General features: G+C 43.6%; 1 protein-coding gene across 1 annotated transcript in view; it reads right to left on the bottom strand.

The window, feature by feature from the left end:
• TARM1 (T-cell-interacting, activating receptor on myeloid cells 1) overlaps window positions 1-6,000 on the bottom strand; it is a 46,689-nt gene that overhangs the window by 14,795 nt on the left and 25,894 nt on the right. The window lies entirely within an intron of this gene.

Genomic DNA, 6,000 nt, shown 5'->3' with positions numbered 1-6,000 from the left:
AGCGGCCACTACACTCCAGTCTGGGCGACAGAGTGAGACTCCAACTCAAAAAAAAAAAGAAACCGATTTGGTAATCCTACTTCTCTTGGGTGTCTGTTTGCAAATTCATTCCTAGGGTGAGCACAAGAACCATCTCCCACCAGAAGGAGCATCTCTTCTCCTGGGAACACCCTCTCCCGGCTCAAAAGGCATTCTCAGATCTGCAGAGACTCAGAGCCTTCACTATCCTGGTCCCTTCTCTGTCAGTTCCACCAGTCTCCCCAAGGCACTGAGATCCCAACACTTGTGAGGGACTCTGGCATCTCTTCAACAGCCACCATGCTGTCAGTCCTGAGGGGCTTGAGGACTGTGTCAGGCTTGGCAGGAGGTGGGAAGGTGGACAGTGGTCTGACACATCCTTGGGCAATGTGGGATTTATGATATACTCTCAGACCGTGAACGTCTTATCTAATCTCATCCTTCTTCAGTAGGACATACCTGTGTGACACTGTTCAGAGGCCTCTTTGTATGTGGGAGCCACAGGGAGTTTATTAAGATATATTCCCGGCCTCTCATGGACAGAAGGAGCCGGGCGCCTCATGCCTGTAATCTCAGCCCTTTCGGAGACCGAGGCAGGAGGACTACTGGAGCCCAAGTGTTCGAGACCAGCCTGAGCAGCACAGCAATACCTTGTTACTACAAAAAAAATTTTTTTTTTGAGTCAGAATCTCACTCTGTCACCTAGGCTGGAGTGCATTGGCATAATCACGGCTACTGCAGCCTCAACCTGCTGGGCTCAGGCGATCCTTCCACCTTAGCCTTCCAAGTAGCTGGAACTATAGGCATGTACTACCACATTAGTCTAATTTTTTTGCAGAGATAAGGTCTTGCTGTACTGCTCAGGCTGGTCTCAGACTCTTGAACTCAAGCAATCCTCCTTCCTCAGCCTCTCAAATTCCTGGGATTACAAGCCTGAGCCACAATACCTGGCCCATACTTTTATTTAAGCAAAAAAAAAAAAAAAGCTGAGTTGATACCAAGAAAAGCATGAAGCTCAGAAAGTCCAGAAGGTAAAGGCATCCAGCAAAAATCACGAAGTTGAAACAAGAGAAGGTAAGGTTTATAAAGCGCTGGTTTCGAGGTAGTGTCTACACAGCACTGAAGTAGTGTCTGTCTACACAGGACTCAGCAAATTTTCTCCCTTATCCTATGCGCTTGGTAAGCCAACGCATATTATTATTTCTCTTTCCATCCCCAATCCAAATATATTCCCACTTCTATGACTTTCTGGGGTCCCAACAGATAGGAGACTTACTGAAACAGAGGAAAGAAATTAGCTTAGGGATCATCACGGCCGGTCAGCAGGGCCAAGAGTTCTTCTCAGGCTGAGCAGTCCACAGAAGAGAGAAAGGCTGGAGTGTCACCGCCCCTCCTGGTTTCAGAGTGTGGGCAGTGACAGCTCCTCCCTGGCTTTCAGTTCCCTCCTCCCACATCCATGTTCAGGAAATGTGTTGGTGCCACTAATTACGACACGTTCCTCACCCCTCGTTTTCAAAAGCTTGCTTGACTCACAGGAAATCCTCTTCTGCCTCAAATTTGAGGCACCAAACAGGTACCCCTTGAGATACTTCAGACATACCGAGCAGATGAAATCACTTCACTCTTTTTATTTTATTTTATTGTTATCTTAGAGTTGTACGGTCTCTGTAAGTATTTACTATGTAAGTCAATAGCAGGCAGGTGAGGTTTGGGCTTCTCGCAGGCACTCTCTCCCCTGGTACTGGACCTGGTACCCAGTGTGTAGTTATGTGTCCCTCCTCCCTCCTCCCTCCCCTCCCATAGCAGCATCCAGCATCTGTTATCCCCATCTTTGTGCCCATGTGCCCGGGCCCCATCAGGGCCCGCTTATGAGTGAGAACATGTGGTATTCAGTTTTTTGTTTCTGGGATGGTTCACTTAGCATGCTGCAAAGGAAATGATTTTGTCCTTTTTTATGACTGTGTGATATTCCATCATGTATATGTACCACACTTTCTTTATCCAATCCACTTTCTATTTTTTATTTTATGTTTTGAGTTAGAGTCTCACTCTATCGCCCAGGTTTGAGTGCAGTGGCATGCTCACAGCCACCCCAGTGTCGACCTGCTGGTCTCAGGTGATCCTTCCACCTCAACCTTCCAAGTAGCTGGAACTACAGGCATGTGCCACCATGCCCAACTAATTTTCTGATTTATCATAGAGACGAGGTCTTGCCATGCTGCCAAGCCTGCTCTTAAGCCCTTGGACTCAGGCAATCCTCTCACCTCCAAAAGTGCTAGGATTACAGGCGTGAGCCACTGCATCCAGCCTCAGTCCACTTTTGATGGGCATCTGGGTTGGTTCTGCGTTTTTGCTATTGGAAAGCACTTCACTCTTGAGAACACTGGAAGTTCCTGGACAAACATTGAAGTTATGAGACATTGGTCAAACAGTCCTTGCAGCCCGGATTTCATGGCTGGGAAAGGCTCATAGACCCAAAAATGACCTTTCAACCACAGTATTCATCAACCAGTACAGAAGACAAAGATTAAATGTGGTTTGGGTTTGGGTGATTTTTTTTTAAGTATATTCACTTGAAATTTTGCTTGAAAAGGTGCTTTGAAATGATGAAAGGGTTATCTCTGAAGTCGGGATAAAGGTGTACCGGTGATTCCCAAGATTATTCCTCAACCTGCCTTCCACTCTGCTTTTTTAAATTTTTCCCTTGACAAGGTTACAGGGTATTTCTTCCACTTTTCCTTGGAGCTGACTACCTTTTTGCTTAAATGGAAAAATCTCTTCTCCTGAACAGTCTAGGGAGAAAAAGAAATTTAATTTAAAAAAGTTTAAAAAGAAAAAAATCATCCCTCAGCATTACATTTAGTATATTCTCTCTCTTTTGCTTTTTCTTTCTTTCCATTTTTTTTTCTTTTCTTTTTTGAATTGGAATCTCACCCTGTTGCTCAGGCTGGAGGGCAGTGGCACGCTCATGGCCACCACAGACTTGACCTGTTGGGTTCAAGTGATCCTTCCTCCTCAACCTCCCAGTAGCTGAAACTACAAGCACATGCCATGATGCCTGGCTAATTATTTGATTTATTGTAGAGAGGAGACTCACTATGTTGCCCAGGCTGGTTAGTATATTTTCTTGATAAGGGAGGCAGACAATGGAATAGGTCAAATCTACATAGTGTCCCATTTTTAGTAACTGATTTGAAAGCCTCCAAAATATTTGTTTTTTTGAGTAACATGTTGTTCATATTTTAATGTAGAATCATTCATTTTGCATGAAACAAGAAAAAGAAAGGTGTTTATGTACAGGTTTAAGAAAAACATTCTCTCAAAAAAATAAATTCCTGAGTATTTTATAATTTAGAAATAGCATATATCATCAGATCAGACCACAGTAGCCAGGCATGGTGGCTCGCTCATACCTGTAATCCCAACACTTTGGGAGGCAGAAGTGAAAGGATTACCTGAGCCCAGGTGTTTACGACCAGCCTGGGCAACTTGGCGAGGCCTTGTCTCTACAATAAATCAAAAAATTAGCCTGGCATGGTGGTGCATGCCTGTAGTCCCAGCTACTTGGGAGGCTGAGGCAAAAGGATCACCTGAGCCCAGCAGGTCGAGGCTGCAGTGGCCGGGAGTGTGCCACTGCCCTCCAGCCTGGGCAACAGATTGAGACTCTGACTCAAAAAAGAAAAAAAAAATAGCATGTGTCATCAGATCAGACCACAAAGGTTTTGTGCTACAATCAAAGTACCTTCATATTTAAGTTGAGAAGCATCTACAGGGAAGTGAGTATAGGAACCTAAATTATAAACTTAAATAGTTTTTTGTGAGCCTTAGTAAAAAAATCACAATCTCTTTCTAAGCTAGTCAATGCATATTCATACGATGAGCCAAAGCTTGTGAAACACCCATTAAAGTGATGTTTTCTAAGTAAATTCCTAAAAAACAAAATGATTGATGTAACTGGAAAGTGAGTATTTAACCAATACTAGCATAAAAGCTAACAAACTTTTCTAGTTTATTTTAGAGTTGTAGGGTACATGTGAGGCTTTACTTCATAAGTAAATTGCATGCAGGCGAGGTCTAGGCTTCTAACAAGGCCTCTCTCCCTTGAGCAGTGAAACTGGTGCCCAGTGTTTGGCTGTGCAAACTTTTCTAACTTCAAAAATCACCTTCTAATCGCTTTTTACAAATAACTCATGGCATGTAAAGTGAAAATGACTTTTACCTGCCTACTCAAAGAGAAAGAAAAATAGGTTGAGTATACCACTACTTGACCTGAAATCATTCAAGATTCAAAGCATTCAAAGAGGCCAGGTGCACTGGCATATGCCTGAAACCTCAGTACTTTGGAAGACCAAGATAGAAGCATCATTTGAGGCCAAGAGTTCAAGACCAGCCTGGGCTGGGACCCTGTCTCTCTAAAAAAAATAAAATAAAAATAAAATAGGCAGGGATGGTGGCACACACCTTTAGTTCTAGCTGTTTGGGAGGAGCTCTTGAGCCCAGGATTTAGAGGCTACAGTGATCTATGATAGGACCACTGTACTCCAGCCTGGTTGACAGAGCAAGATACTCTCTTAAAAAACAAAAAACAAACAAACAAACAAACAAAAAACAAGCTGGGTGCAGTGGCTCATGCTTGTCATCTCAGCACTTTGGGAGGCAGAGGCAAGAAGATTGCCCAAGCCCAGGGATTCGAGTCCAGACTGGGCAACTTGGTGAGACCTCATCTCTACAAAAAATAAAAAAATCAATCAGGCATGGCGGCACGTGTCTGTGGTTCTAGCTACTTGGAAGACTGAGGCTGAAGGATCGCTTGAGCCCAGCAGGTCGAGGCTGCAGTGGCTATGGGCATGCCACTATACTCCAGCCTGGGTGATGGAGTGAAACTCCTACTCAAAACAACAAAAACAAAAAACCTCAAAGATGCCAATAAAAACAAACCTAAAATGTCAATGCTGACAAATCTAAAGTGTATTGCAAGAAAATAATTCAGCACAGCAAGCAACCAAACAACACTCAAATAAGGATGCATTCTAGCCAAAAGTGATCTCAAGACATCAAGAATGTGCCACTTCCCACTTTCAGTGCTGCATGTTTTTCTCTTTTCAGTAACAATCAAACACATGCACAGAACATGTCAGAACCCGGAAGTGCAACCTGAATTCTTGGCTGTGAATTCTTGGCTGGAGTTCCTCAAACTGTGATGGTCACGTTGACATTTTTCTTGCTACATTACCTGTTGGGATATCAGAGCCCTTTGGGGGTTTCACAAGACCAAGTGTAAATTTTCACTCTCACTATTACCAGTAAACAAAGCTAACAGGTTGGTGCAATCCTGTCCTGGAATTGGTTACAAAGCAATGAGTATGTTTCATTCCATGACCCAAGTCAGTATCACCTGAGTACCTTGTTAATGTCAGCAAAATATCTTAGACCAATTCAGTTCTTGAATAGCTATCCTGCATGGTACTAAACCAAATTCCTTAGGATTTACAGTGACTTTGTGAGGGCATGGTTCCTACTTAAGGCCATTTTAGACACCTTGAAATTTTCTGTGTCTCATAAACTCTTAGTCAGTGGGTCTCAAAAGTCACAAATCTGCAAGCTTCTATTTCTTTTTCCTCTACACAGGGAGACCCAAAACAATGTAATTTTATTTTGGAGGGCAGACCCCCTTGTAATACAGGCTTCCCTTACTAGGTAAGTGTTCTAGGAACCCATCAGCATCAGTGTACCAGCTAGCATGCTTGTGAATGGCTGCATTGTAGAAGACATGTCCTGAGTTGTGGCAAACAGGTGACTGGTTCATCCACCGTGACAACACACCTGCCCACACCTCGCTGAGTGTTCAGCAGTTTTATACCCCAAATGGTATGATCCCCATGTCCCACCCTCTCTATTGTCCTGATCTCACCCCAGTGACTTTTTTTCATTTCCCTGGGTGGAAAAAAGTCCTCAAAGGGAAATGTTTTGCCGATGTGGAAG

Source organism: Carlito syrichta, unplaced genomic scaffold, assembly GCF_000164805.1.
Source record: "Carlito syrichta isolate Samal-C Ts95f unplaced genomic scaffold, Tarsius_syrichta-2.0.1 Scaffold316208, whole genome shotgun sequence".
Classification (NCBI taxonomy): domain Eukaryota; kingdom Metazoa; phylum Chordata; class Mammalia; order Primates; family Tarsiidae; genus Carlito; species Carlito syrichta.
Note: the sequence above shows the minus strand (reverse complement) of the source record. Positions and strands in the feature narration are given on the sequence as shown.